General features: G+C 41.4%; 1 protein-coding gene across 3 annotated transcripts in view; it reads right to left on the bottom strand.

Moving 5' to 3' along the window:
- The window catches only part of l1cama (L1 cell adhesion molecule, paralog a), an 88,313-nt gene extending 75,920 nt beyond the window's left edge, over positions 1 to 12,393 (bottom strand). For all 3 annotated transcript variants that reach the window (XM_017708101.2, XM_017708118.2, XM_037541184.1), the window contains exon 1: positions 12,246 to 12,393. The gene's annotated coding sequence lies outside the window, so the exon portion shown is untranslated. The remainder of the gene's footprint in view (positions 1 to 12,245) is intronic.
- Between the last annotated feature and the right edge of the window lie 467 nt (positions 12,394 to 12,860).

Here is a 12,860-nt window from a genome sequence, read left to right as displayed (position 1 = left end):
CAGCACATTTACATCTATTTACATATTCTATTATAACAAAGTTATAAGGACTATTTCAGACTGAACTGCTTTTTGAACACAAGGCAGCCAATAATCATCATCATTGTCGTTAACCGCTTAATCCAGATAGGGTCGCGGTAGCAGTTGGGAGAGCAGAGAATCCCAGATGACCCTATCCCCAGCAACTTCCTCCAGCTCATTCCCGGGGACCCAAGCCGCTCCCAGGCCAACTTGGAGATGTAATCCCTCCAGCGGGTCCAAGGACGACCCTGGGGCCTTATCCCGGTAGGCCGCGCCAGGTACACCCCCACCGGGAGGCGTCCAGGGGGCTTCCAGATCAGGAGGAGCTCGGAGTAGCGGATCTACTCCGAGCTCCTCCCAGATGGCAGAGCTCCTCATCCTATCAAATAGAGTGTAGCCCGCCACCCTGCGAAGAAAGCTCATTTCCGCCGCTTGTATTCGCGATCTCATTCTTTCGGTCATTATCCACAGCTCATGACCATAGGTGAGGGTCGGGATGTAGACCCACCGGTAATGGCATGACCCTACACCAGCGTTCAGGGACGAGAAGCAAGTGGTGCTGAGAAGGCTGCAGGACCCCCTGATTTCAGGATTTCAACTATTAAAAATAATACTAATAAAATGTTTACAAGCACGTTTACAAGTTTCCATCAACACCTTATTTTCATTACAGTGGGCCAACAACTGCTGGCCATTTTGGGGGTCTGTCTCTAAAACATATGCAGAGTGCAAAGAGAAAAGGTCTGTGCAGAGATAGTTGTGTGCAAGTTAACACTGGGCCTCATAACAACAACCATTCTTAAGAAGAAATTTCTTCTTAAAACCTACTTGTGCAAATTTTACAAAAATTCTGACATTCACTAATGCTTTCGTAATTGGGATTTGTTCTTAGGTAAGAAGAGAACCTACACACACTCAAGAGCACAAAGGTGTGAACAATTCTGCGGTTTAAGAACACGTCATGAATCTGACAGACCTTTTCTTAGAACCTTTCTCAAAAACAAATTCAAGAAAAAAATTTGGAAGATATTGGCGAATGAGGCCCATTGTTTTTAAAACAAACATTTTTTTTTAAAATCTAAAGTAATAATGATGTTTTTTATGAACTGTTCTAACTCACGATTGGTGAGTTTTCCAGAGTTATATCTCACCGTCAGACTGTGGGCAATACAAAATCAGTTACAGCACCACATATCAACAGTCTGCTTGGTCACAGCTCAGTTAATTTACATAAAGTTTTCCAGAACAAAAGAGCAGAATAATTATGTGCGTCACCGGTTTTCTGTGTCAGTTTTTCATTATAGCACTAAATGCCATGTTCTGTTTGATGTACAAGAAAAAAAAATCTAATGAAAAAAAGGCAAATCATTTTTGTATGACATCATCAATCAAGTCACACTTAAAATTTCAGCACCCCCAACTTAAAACACCTTCCTACGTCCTTGCCAATATTACAAGTGTAACTTATTAAACACAAGAAAAATTTAGGATATGGGACATTTAAAAAGATATAACATTATGAATCATGCTTAATGTGACTGGGGACAAAAACTAACAAGGTCAATTTTGACGTCAGGTTCTCTTCAAAGAATGTCTTACAAATCTGACACAGCTTACCAGCATTTCAAAAGATATATTGCTATTTTATAGAACATAATGTTGCAGGGGACGCTCAGTACCTATCAATTAACCTGAAATAAGGCAATCAGTATTACTGTATGACCCCAGTACTTGTAGACTGGTACAGACTATACATCACCCTGCACTACTCAAGCTGTCTCTCTCATTTATTCCAGCGCATCGTTTTTGACACTAGTCCAAGCTTTTATGTAACTCCCTCTCCTCCTGTCTATGCCCTTTCATCTTTCACAGCTTGCCATAGTCCATGCGTGTGTAAGAGAGAGAGTGAGAGACTGTCTCTCAAGTTTGTTGTTGTTTATCTGCTGCCTTTTTCCCTGAAGTGTGTGCTGAAGTGAAGCTGAAGATGTTTTTTTTTTCGGCAAGCCAGGCATCAAGCCCTGCGGAGCAGCCAGCCTGCCAGCACAGAAACACACAATATTATTATTATAGCTGGAAAATCCATCAGGCCAATACACACAAACTGCTGAAGGGTTTGATTCAGCCTACATGCAGTACTGTACATTTTAAAGGAATGGTTTGCCAAGACATGTTTGGTGTCCAAATAATGCTTCTTTAGTTTGGTACTGGAGCTACGAGGCTCCAGTGTAAGCCAAAAAACACCAGAAGTCAATAGTCACCCAAATCTTTTCTGAAAAAATCTTTTCTGGTACTGTTATCTGATCCTTAAGTATCAGCTGATACAGAGTACGGAGTACCAATACAAACTCTATCTAAACTACCTAATTTGTAAGCATTATTTTTATACAACTCCTCTTAAATTTCTGGGTAAAATCTGTGTTCTGTGTCACCAATAATACACTCACATACATATATGTCCGTATTATACTGTACATACCTATATATTGTGCGTGTTTATATATTTATAACATTATATAACATATAACTATATAACACTATATTTCCAAAAGTATTTGCTTGTCTGCCTTCACACGCATATGAAATTGAGTGAGATCCCATTCTTAATCCATGTTTAATATGATGTCAGCCCTCCCTTTGCAGCTATAACAGCTTCAACTCTTCTGAGAAGGCTTTCCACAGGGGTTAGGAGTGTGTTTATGGGAATTTTTAACCATTCTTCCAGAAGCGCATTTGTGAGGTCAGACACTGATGTTGAACGAGAAGGCCTGGCTCGCACTGTAATTTATCCCAACGGTGTTCTATCGGGTTGTGCAGGACAGTCAAGTTCTTCCACACCAAATAGACTCCATGTCTTTATGGACTTTGCTTTTGTGCATTGGTGCGCAGTCATGTTGGATCAGGAAGAGGCTGTCCCCAAACTGTTCCCACAAAGTTGGGAGCATGAAATTATCCAAAATCTCTTGGTCTGCTGAAGCATTAAGAGTTCCTTTCACTGGAACTAAGGGGTCGAGCCCGACTCCTGAAAAACAACCCCACACCATAATCCCCCTTCCACCAAACTTTACACCTGGCACAATGCAGTCAAACAATTACTGTTCTCCTGGTAACCTGGTAACGAGTCCAGTGGCGGCGCTTTACACCACTGTATTCGAAGCTTTGCATTGCACTTGGTGATGTAGGGCTTGGATGTAGCTGTGCAGCCTTGGAAACCCATTCCATGAAGCTCTCTAAACACTGTTCTTGAGCTAATCTGAAGGCCACATGAAGTTTGGAGGTCTGTAGCGATTGACTCTGCAGAAAGTTGGCGACCTCTGCCCACTATGTGCCTCAGCATCCTTTGACACAGCTCTGTCATTTTACGTGGCCTACCACTTTGTGGCTGAGTTGCTGTCGTTCACATTCACTTCCACTAATATAATACTACTGACAGTTGACTGTGGAATATTTAGTAGTGAGGAAATTTCACGACTGGGCTTGTTGTACAGGTGGCATCCTATCATGGTACCATGCTTGAATTCACTGAGCTCCTGAGAGCGACCCATTCTTTCATACATGTGTGTAGAAGCAGTCTGCATGCCTAGGTGCTTGGTTTCATACACCTTTGGAGGTGATTGGAACACCTGAATTCAATGATATGAATGGGTGAGTGAATACTTTTGAAAACATAGTATAAAACATAGTATAATTTTTGTTTTCTTATTATATTAGAATTAATAATCCTATTTAACAACTGAAGTACATGTCTTCATATTTTTACTGAGCAAAACAGTGAAACAGAACTGAACACTATATAGATAACCCTACGGTGAACACATGTAAGCAGCTTCTCTGGTTCATCAAAAATGTTGCTGAATGTTGTTTCACATCTGAATTTGTCATCTAATTTGTCTCATACAGACATCCTGTAAAACTACGCTTACATATCTGGCTGTCAGACACTGCAGTGCTGGTAGGGCTAGTGGACACACGGGGTCGGTTAGCGGGCTACTATGCCAACCAAGAATAAAGGCAATAATTGCCCCAAGAGATCATCAGTTCCTTCCATATGTTTCTCCTTCTTCATTTGCTCCCTCAATAACAACCTGCACTTTAACAACAGACTGTAACTGACTACACTATAGGAGAAAAAGGATTACTGAAAAAAGCCTCGCTTAGCCAGTCAGTAAAGGAGCTCCCGTTAGTGTATTTTACACTGTTCTTATGTGCTTATTTGTGGGGTACCAGTAAAATAAAGACCTTGGAAAGAATTTCAACTAGTATATTGCCTATTACCATTACTTTCCCACAAAATACTGGTAAATTTTGCCATGAGCATTTTCCATGAGGCATCAGCATTTTCATAAGCGTTTCACATGTGACGAGCGCTCATGCTTATCATAAACTATCTAGCAACACAGTTACACACTAACACACTAGTACACAGTAAGTCACACTGAGCTCTAAACCACACTGACAACTGACCTTATTGAAGACCTGGATGCAGTTTGAGAGAAGTTTTGGACGGAAGGCCTTCCAACCTATGAGGGTAACTTTATAGGAAAGGGAAAAAACACTGTAATGGAAGTTAATGTAACTAATTTTTTTTCTGATTAATTTCTGTTGGCCAATTCATCATGAATGTATTTTACACAATGCAATGGGTAACTGGAGTTTTCAAATCATACAAAAAAGTAGAAAAAACAGTAAAACAATGAAAATGGAGATACTAGGTGTTGTACAAGGATAACCAGGGCAATCAGCCAAATCAGCACCAGATGAGCATAAACCAGCATAAACTAATTTAAACCAGCATAGAATTTAGCTGTTTTTTTCCAGCAGGAATTCCTTTAAAATATAGCAAATAATGAGTACAAAGCCAAATAACTGCGGTAATCAAGCGCACAAACACATATGCTAAGGTACACACGCAAAAACACTTGCGAACATGAAGATGGATGCCCAAGCCTTGGAGGAAGTGTGAAAAACTGGCCCTGAACTCCTGCTTGTAATAAATCTGATAAATCTGCAGTTGCTAGCACTGCTAAGAGCTAGGGCAAGAGGGAAATAAGATGGTCGTGAATAATTTAGCATTACATAAACATCACAGATTTCTTCAGCAATGAAGAACTGGCATCACTGGTTGCTGCACAGTCAGTAGGCCGGGCAGGGCAGCTACACAGAACCAGAAGTGGGTGGTGTGGGATACATACAGATAGATTTTGATCTCTTGAACACAAACACTGCGCCAAGACTACAATTAATGCATAATAGATTCAAATGTATTCAACCAGCTCTTTAGAAAACTGACATCTGAAGTGTGTGAATCACTCCCTCTTTCCATCAGCAGCAGCATTCTGATTCCCCTCCAGTCTCCATGCACTAGTAAAGGGCTATGAGAGAAGCATGTTGAAACACTTCTCTTCGTTCTGACTGGCCCGTGCGCCCCTGGGCCCTGCAGCCAGGCTCTTAGCGGTAGATGGGCTACAGTGGAAAAATGGTAAGGCACAGTAGGTGAGATTAAATTAGCCAAGTGTATAGGGATTACAGTCGCTAGCGTGCTGATCCCCTCCCACACTTGCCCTAATCCAGCCCGTAATGAATATATCACGTCATGACAGCGCTTGGGCCTGCGGTACCACACACGCATGCACGTATTTCTGCACCGCACACATATAGTCACCTACCAGTCCTACCAGCACTCACAGCATCTTGCCTGTCCCACAGCGCTCTTGAGCTCTTAGTACTGCACAGCCAGTCTCTGCAGCCACTGTGTGGGGGGGTCTACAGGCATGAAACATATCCAAAGCTATGTGGGCACACAAGCAGATTCAGTCTGGGAATGAAAGAAGGATCCATGTTTTTCCGGCTTACTCAGATCATGAAAGCGTTCTTATATCAAAGTGTGACATATAATCTTACTAAATGAACAGTTCAATCAAAAACAAGCTCAGGCTAAGGCAAGTGCAAAAAAACAAAAAAGCTGAAACAGTGTTACTAAAAGAACAGTTCAATAAAAAATGTCTATGGCGCTAAACATAAATGAAAACAAACAGTACCAAATGGCATAACGCATATGATATTAAACAGGAGGTTTACTTGCTTTCACTATTAGCCACATTAGCATGTTTGGCTAATAATGTATAACATTTGCTAGTTGGAAACATATAGGTGTAGTATGAGAAGAGATTGTACTGTAGGAAGGGAGTAAACTCTGAGAACTTAGGCTGGAGGTCATCGTTGAGGATCATGGAGGACGTGTGGTGGAGGGTGGGGAGGTCATAAAAAATTAATGCGAGATGGAAGGCAGTTAAGGAAGTTTATAGAACGTTAAACTGAAACGAGGAGGATCTTCAGGCTTGGTCCTCCTCTCAAACTCTTGAGTTGTTTCATAGTGCCATTATAATCTTATTACCTAAAAGGTCAAAAAAGGTTGCTAGCAATACATGAAAAAAGAGCCAACCATTAACATTATGCAAATTGGATTATGTTAATTGGTGGTTACTAGCTTCCACTCACCTTAACCACATTAACATTTCAGTCAAGAAAGCTAATGTTGCTAGCACCACAATGAAAATTAACAGCCAATTAGTAATACGCAAACAGTGGCTACTATTTTCCATTCACTGTTAACCATATTAGTAATATATGACATATAATCTCACTATTCATTACTACAGAGAACAGTTAAAAAAAAAAAACTAATGTTGAAGCACTAACAAAAATGAACATCTAATTCACCTTACACAAATAATATTATGCTAATTAGCTTCTGGTTTCAACTCACTGTTAGCCACATTAGTTTGTCTGGTTAATAATATATCACATACAATCTTATTACTTAAAAATAGTTCAGTCAAGATGTGGCAAGAAATGTTTCCAGCAATCAGCATTAGCAAATGACATTATGTTAACTGGTGGCTACTGGTTTCAACTCATTGTTAGCCACATTAGCATGTTCAGCCTATTTCTTTAAAATAAGTAAATATGTTGGCAAGCAGCATTCAGCATTGGTGTTTAGCTTTATCACAGTCCCAGCATTGATTTACACTCCATGTATTTTGCCATCTAGAATATTCTGTCCAACTCTCTGCCCCCACTTCCAGTTAGCCCGCCTACTTGTGCTTGCTCACTTAGAATGTTTCACGTGAAATCTATTAAATATCATATTCACCCACCATAAAATGTACTGCACAAAAGATTCTCTATTCCACTTGGCAGCAGGATAGTGTAGCAGCGTGTATGACATGCGGAGGGTGTTTTATCATTGCAGAAACATTAATCTATTCAGGAAATCTGTAAAATAGTTCAGTTCTGGGGAAATCCTCTCACACATGACAGAGTCGCCTCACAATAGAGCACTCAGCACATGACGCTGCCTGCGTTCATCACTAAAGATTCTGGGACAGAGCAGGGATTCAGGCTACATTTAGTCCTTCATTTAGCCAATAATGCTCCTTTCAGAGGAGATGAGTGATAAGAGAGTAGGAAAGACAAGGATGATTCACTGTCCCCCCACAAAACAAAGGCATCATTTCATTTCATCCAACCAAGGGAGGAAATGGGAGTCATAGAGGATGACCAGAACTTGGGTCAGACATAAGAGTTTTCTTCTTCTGCGCATCTCTAATCTGTGTCCTTCATTTGTTGCTTCTTGCTGTTAGCTGCACCTGTTTCCTTCACAGCTGAAAGAATATTTTGAACACTCTGGCCCGTATAGTTATTATCACGTCGAGGGCATAGTGCTCCAACATCTTAGCATCTCAGCACTTTTCAGATAGACACAAAAATAAAAAGTGAAAAGTCAGCTCAGCTGGGCATTCACTTCATGAAAACGTGCCTTGGGCCTAAGAGTTACAGCAGCATTTACAAAACAGCAACGTTTTGATTTGTGGCCAAATTATGCCTACTTTTTAAAGATTGAATTTGGGAGGCCAATGGCAGATTTAAAATGATTTGTCAATCCAATTAACTTCATCAGCATACTTGAGGCTGCCGACGTTACAGACACACTTGAAAGATTGGTTTCATTTTTATAGGCTTTGTCTGCGGGCTTAAGAGAATTGCGATTCAGTCTCAAGAACCCATTACTTTGATTATGGTGGGTAGAAAGCCTGACAATGCCTGACGAGATGTTGAAACAGCATACTTCTTATTTAAGCGAGGAAAACACAGCATTAAGAAAAAAAGAGAGTGTTGAGAGCTCAACAGATGCTCGCTACTTTAGCTAATGTGTCTGCATTAAGACTGTCATTTAGTGTGGGGTTACAAATCAAATCACTTCATTACTTTCTCTTCTCCACAGTCTCCTTGGCATCTCCTTACTCCGCTCTTTACTTTCTGTAAAGACTTTTCTCTGGTTTTTAAGCCGTCATTCCCTTCTTGGCTCATGCTCGCTTCAGGAGGCTTCTATATGTCCTAACAAAAAAAGAGCAGACCACTACAGTGGCCTTTTCACCTATGAGAATCACTAAACCAGGTCTGGCCCTCTAGGTCACTGCTGTTTTAGACAGCCTTTGCTATTTACATCAGACTAATGCCTTCTCTTCTTCACTCGTTCAATACCTGTGGCTCTGTCTGCATGCTACTGTCACTCTACTCCTATCAGTGAAATTCAATCCACTGCCTCTGTAGCCATTACAAATCTGTATGGCTAACGCCCCAAGCCTCTGTGCAAAGCAGTGCTCTGTCTGTGCAGTAGTGCCAATTCAGTGAAGGACATTACATTCAACACATTCGAAACTACAGTGAATTTGCTATCATGCTACTGTTATCTGGATTACACTGATCTATGCTAACAGACTGAGTTTTCACATATATACAAAATAAGTATCACGTGACACTAATAACACTGCAAATGTACATATTTTGACACAAACAGAGTCATATGCTACAGTTCTTATTAAGTTAAAAGGTTTTTTTTGGCCAACATTCTGTAAAACAGGTCCAGCTTTGGAATAGTTCCCATATTTGTGGGTGGAGCAGATAGAAGATGGGCCTGAAGTAACTGCCCAACGTCTGCAAATAAATATGCGATTAAAGTGCTCTGGAGAGGCTCTTTCTGTAGGCCCCCTAGTGGCCATTCAGCTGGAGGACAGAAAGTGATTTTATATATATATATATATATATATATATATATATATATATATATACACACATATATATACTCATAACTGTGTTATCTGATTAACTAGGACACAGTTGGCTCTCTATGTGTTAAAAAGTTGTGACTTTGAATCACCAGTGAGCAATGAGGGGTGAGATCTGTGCCGAGATAAAACAATCAGCAGTTTAATTTCTTCAGAGCTGGACTATGTTACTGTAGCAAATAAAAGCTTGTTGAAACATTGGCACATTGAAAACTACAGTGAATTTGCCACCATGCTAATGTTAAGCTGGATTACACTTGATCTATGCTAACAGTGTGACCTTATATGTATCCAAAATAAATACTATTTGACATTAGAAACTCACTGCATATGTATGTATTTTCTGTTCTTCTTGAGGTTAAGAAGGGTTAAACACTACAGTACTATATATAGAAAAATCGGCCATAAGCTAAAGATGTAGTTGAGTATTCTTTCAACACAGTCAGCATTGACAGATTCAACATAATGTGGTGTAATGAAATAATTTGTGTGTTCTTGTGGCCCGACACAAAATGTGTTAAAAACAGTGATAACATAAAAAGTTTGTTGTTAATTAACACATCATTTTTAGAGTGAAAGTGGGCCAGTCTTTCATCTGTGCATGGATAATTTAAGAAGGATGCTGGGAGGGATTATTCCCCTCAGTGTGTGTGCTGGGGGAGCAGAATCCAACAGGAGCAGCGCTGAGGCCCTCTGGCAATAACAGGTGGCTGCTATGGAAGCCTGAGTGCCACACCACTTTTCCCTCGAGTTTCTCTGTAACTGGCATATTCAGAGCAGATACTTCACTGAAAGCGCCGTTTCTTCACCAACCGCAAGTCACTCCTGAATGCTGATACGATGAGGGCTGGTAGCAGGGGAGCATGTCAAATGTCTGCCTCTTGCACTTGTTCTGGGAGGCAGATGCTAAATGTTTTCCTCTCTTTTTTCATCCTCCCTATACTCCAACACCACCACTCCCACTGCTGACGTCCCATCCCCCTCTGACCTTGAACCGGTTCGCTGTCTCACTTCAGATGATATATTTAAGTGCACATATATTACCAGCCTGACGAAAAGCTTCGCCTGTCAAACGTGACCCCACCCAGCCGGTTTTTCTTCCTTTCATCCCTCCTAAATCTCTTCAGCCTGTCCGTCTATCGTCTAGCATACAGCTCAATTAAAGTCTGCTGGAGGATCATATTTTGCCTCACAGGGAGCCAGTGTTTTCACATCACAGCTGGAGACAGGGAAGAGTTCTGACATTAAAGCAACACTCCAGTATTTATACATCGAACATCTATCTGTTGCATCTGTAGCATGTTGATTACCAGGGGCAATCATTTCGACATGTCTCCCTGTTTTTATAAAGGAACTGAAAATTTGTTCTCTCAAAACAAACTTCAACTTCAAATTGAAGCCAGTGGGCAGATGCTTTGATTCAACGTATTTTCTGCTCTTCTTGACTTAAAAAAATATTGTCCATGGTAATTGACGGTATGCAACAGACGCAGAAGACAATGATTAAAATTTCTGAAATATTCCTTTAAAGTGTGGTGCACCACTGACAGTGGAAAAAGACAGCATTCATTGTATAGTGGAATACAACATAGTACAAGTTGCTTAGGCCTACAAAGCCATGCATTCTCCATGATCAGCCTTATTGATTATCCTTGGGATGATGTGCTAAGGAGGGACATGTATCACTGTCAAACACCTTTAATGGATTGTCGATTCTCATCTAGGACAGCGACAGGCACCTTTGCAAATTTCTTCGCTGATAATAGCTATGCAAATAAGAAAAGAGGGCTGAATTTCTGTGCTGTAACATCGCAGCAGGGCAGGTAGTGGCTTTAACCTTTGTTAATAGAGTTTATCATTTGCAACCTGAGCGCTGTTGACGAGACCCGCCCTGAATCACGCATGCTGGCACTCGGCCAGGTAAGTAGCCCTATGTTTAACAGCCACTGAAAATAAATGCAGGCCCCACCCGAGTCTCTCCATTTCTCTCTCTCTCCCCCATAGCCCCCTCTGCCCCATTAAACCACAGTTAGTTTTTCACTGTTTGCTTTACTGCACACACCCCAGATCTGCATGGTGGCTGCGGCAGAAAAGGCTCTGGTCAATAAAAAGCCCTATATTGTCCAGGATGCCACAATAATTATCAGTGGATAACACAATTAGCAAGGGAGCATGGGGGGAGGGGGGTGGACAGATGAATGGACAGGGATACAGGGATAAAAAAATAAGTGGTCACTTAAAACAAAAGAGCACTATAGCCCAGTTTCTCATACACAGATTAAGACTAAGCTTAGTCTAAATAAGATGTTCAGTGGTGGAAGGACCCGGCCCATTAATCAGCTATATGTGTCAAAATGCATATCTCAGAAAAGAAGACTGAAAAATAAACTAACTGTAGCACAAAATGATTCAAAGCACTTAACAGCATGATAATGCCATGCTCAATCAGCTCCAACAAACAAGCAAAACGCTTCAGCCCCCGCCTCAGCGATCAGTACCACTGCTGCGATAATATCATCAAACACTTTGTGGTATCAAGATGTCAGTATGAGGAACAGACACAGTCACCTAGCTCTACAGCTGGAATGTGCAAGGCTGGAGGGTAGACTACTGCATTAATGATGAAAAGGAAAATACCCTGTTGCATGCCTGCTCAGCTAAATCCTCTTAGAATGCATTTCTGCTCACAAGAAATGGCGAACTTGAAGATTTGGGATGAAAAACTCTGAATAGGATGTCATGGAAAAACATTACCCTTAATCCCATGGGAAGTCTTACTTATTCATATGAGATGTAAATTCATCTTAGAAATTTGCCTTGGAAATGTGACATGCTGGTTCCACTCCTTTTCTACTTACAAATGACCTATATTCACCTACACACAAAGTCAATAAGTGCTTAAATACATTTAACAGTGTAGATACCATCAATTTAGTACTCTAAGACTCTAAGTTTTATACATACCAACGCCTGTATCACTGCTTAGTGGGTATTACCATTCTACCTTCATAAACACATGATACGCACTTCAGCCTGCACCTGCACACATCTGGCACTAAAGGCTATTGACATCTCTAATAGAGAACGTTCTCCTCTTACCTTTACAGGTTTAAGATGGCCACGGGGTTCTTTCCTCGCTCTGGTTGCGTTTTTCCCCCTCCCTCCTTCTCCCTGATGTGGAGTCTTGCAATTCTTCCTCTCTATCAAACTGATTGTGGCCTGTGTGTGCTGATGCTGCAGTGATACAAAAACACACCCTCTCAGACTCCCTCTCCTCTGCCTCCCTGTGTCTGATTGGCTGCTGGCTAGAGGTGACATCACCCTTTCTCTCCAGCTCCCTCACTTGTCCCCTCCCTCCCTCCCTCTCTCCCTCTCTCTCTCGCTCTCACTCTGCTCCCTCTGCTTTCTGACCATTCCTTTATTGTCTTCATCCTCCATCCTTCTATCCTCATTCTCCTACTACCCCCCCCCCACCCACCCTTTAAAACATGTCCATAACGTGATCAGCCTGATCAGTTTGATAAAGGGGGAAAGCACTCACGCAGGGAGATGATGGCAGGGCGGTGATGGCTCTGCAGCAGGAAGCTCTTGCTGTAGTACATGGAGAATATGCACCATAAGTACACAGGATATAGGCTATGCTAATTAGCGCATTGTTATGCTGCGTCTGCAAGGCTGCATTAGAAGTGCGCTCTCCATCTCCCGCTCTCTCTC

The sequence above is a fragment of the Pygocentrus nattereri genome, chromosome 9 (genome assembly GCF_015220715.1).
Source record: "Pygocentrus nattereri isolate fPygNat1 chromosome 9, fPygNat1.pri, whole genome shotgun sequence".
Taxonomy (NCBI): Eukaryota; Metazoa; Chordata; class Actinopteri; order Characiformes; family Serrasalmidae; genus Pygocentrus; species Pygocentrus nattereri.
The sequence above is the reverse complement of the archived record's forward strand: the minus strand, read 5'-3'. Positions and strand labels throughout refer to the sequence as shown.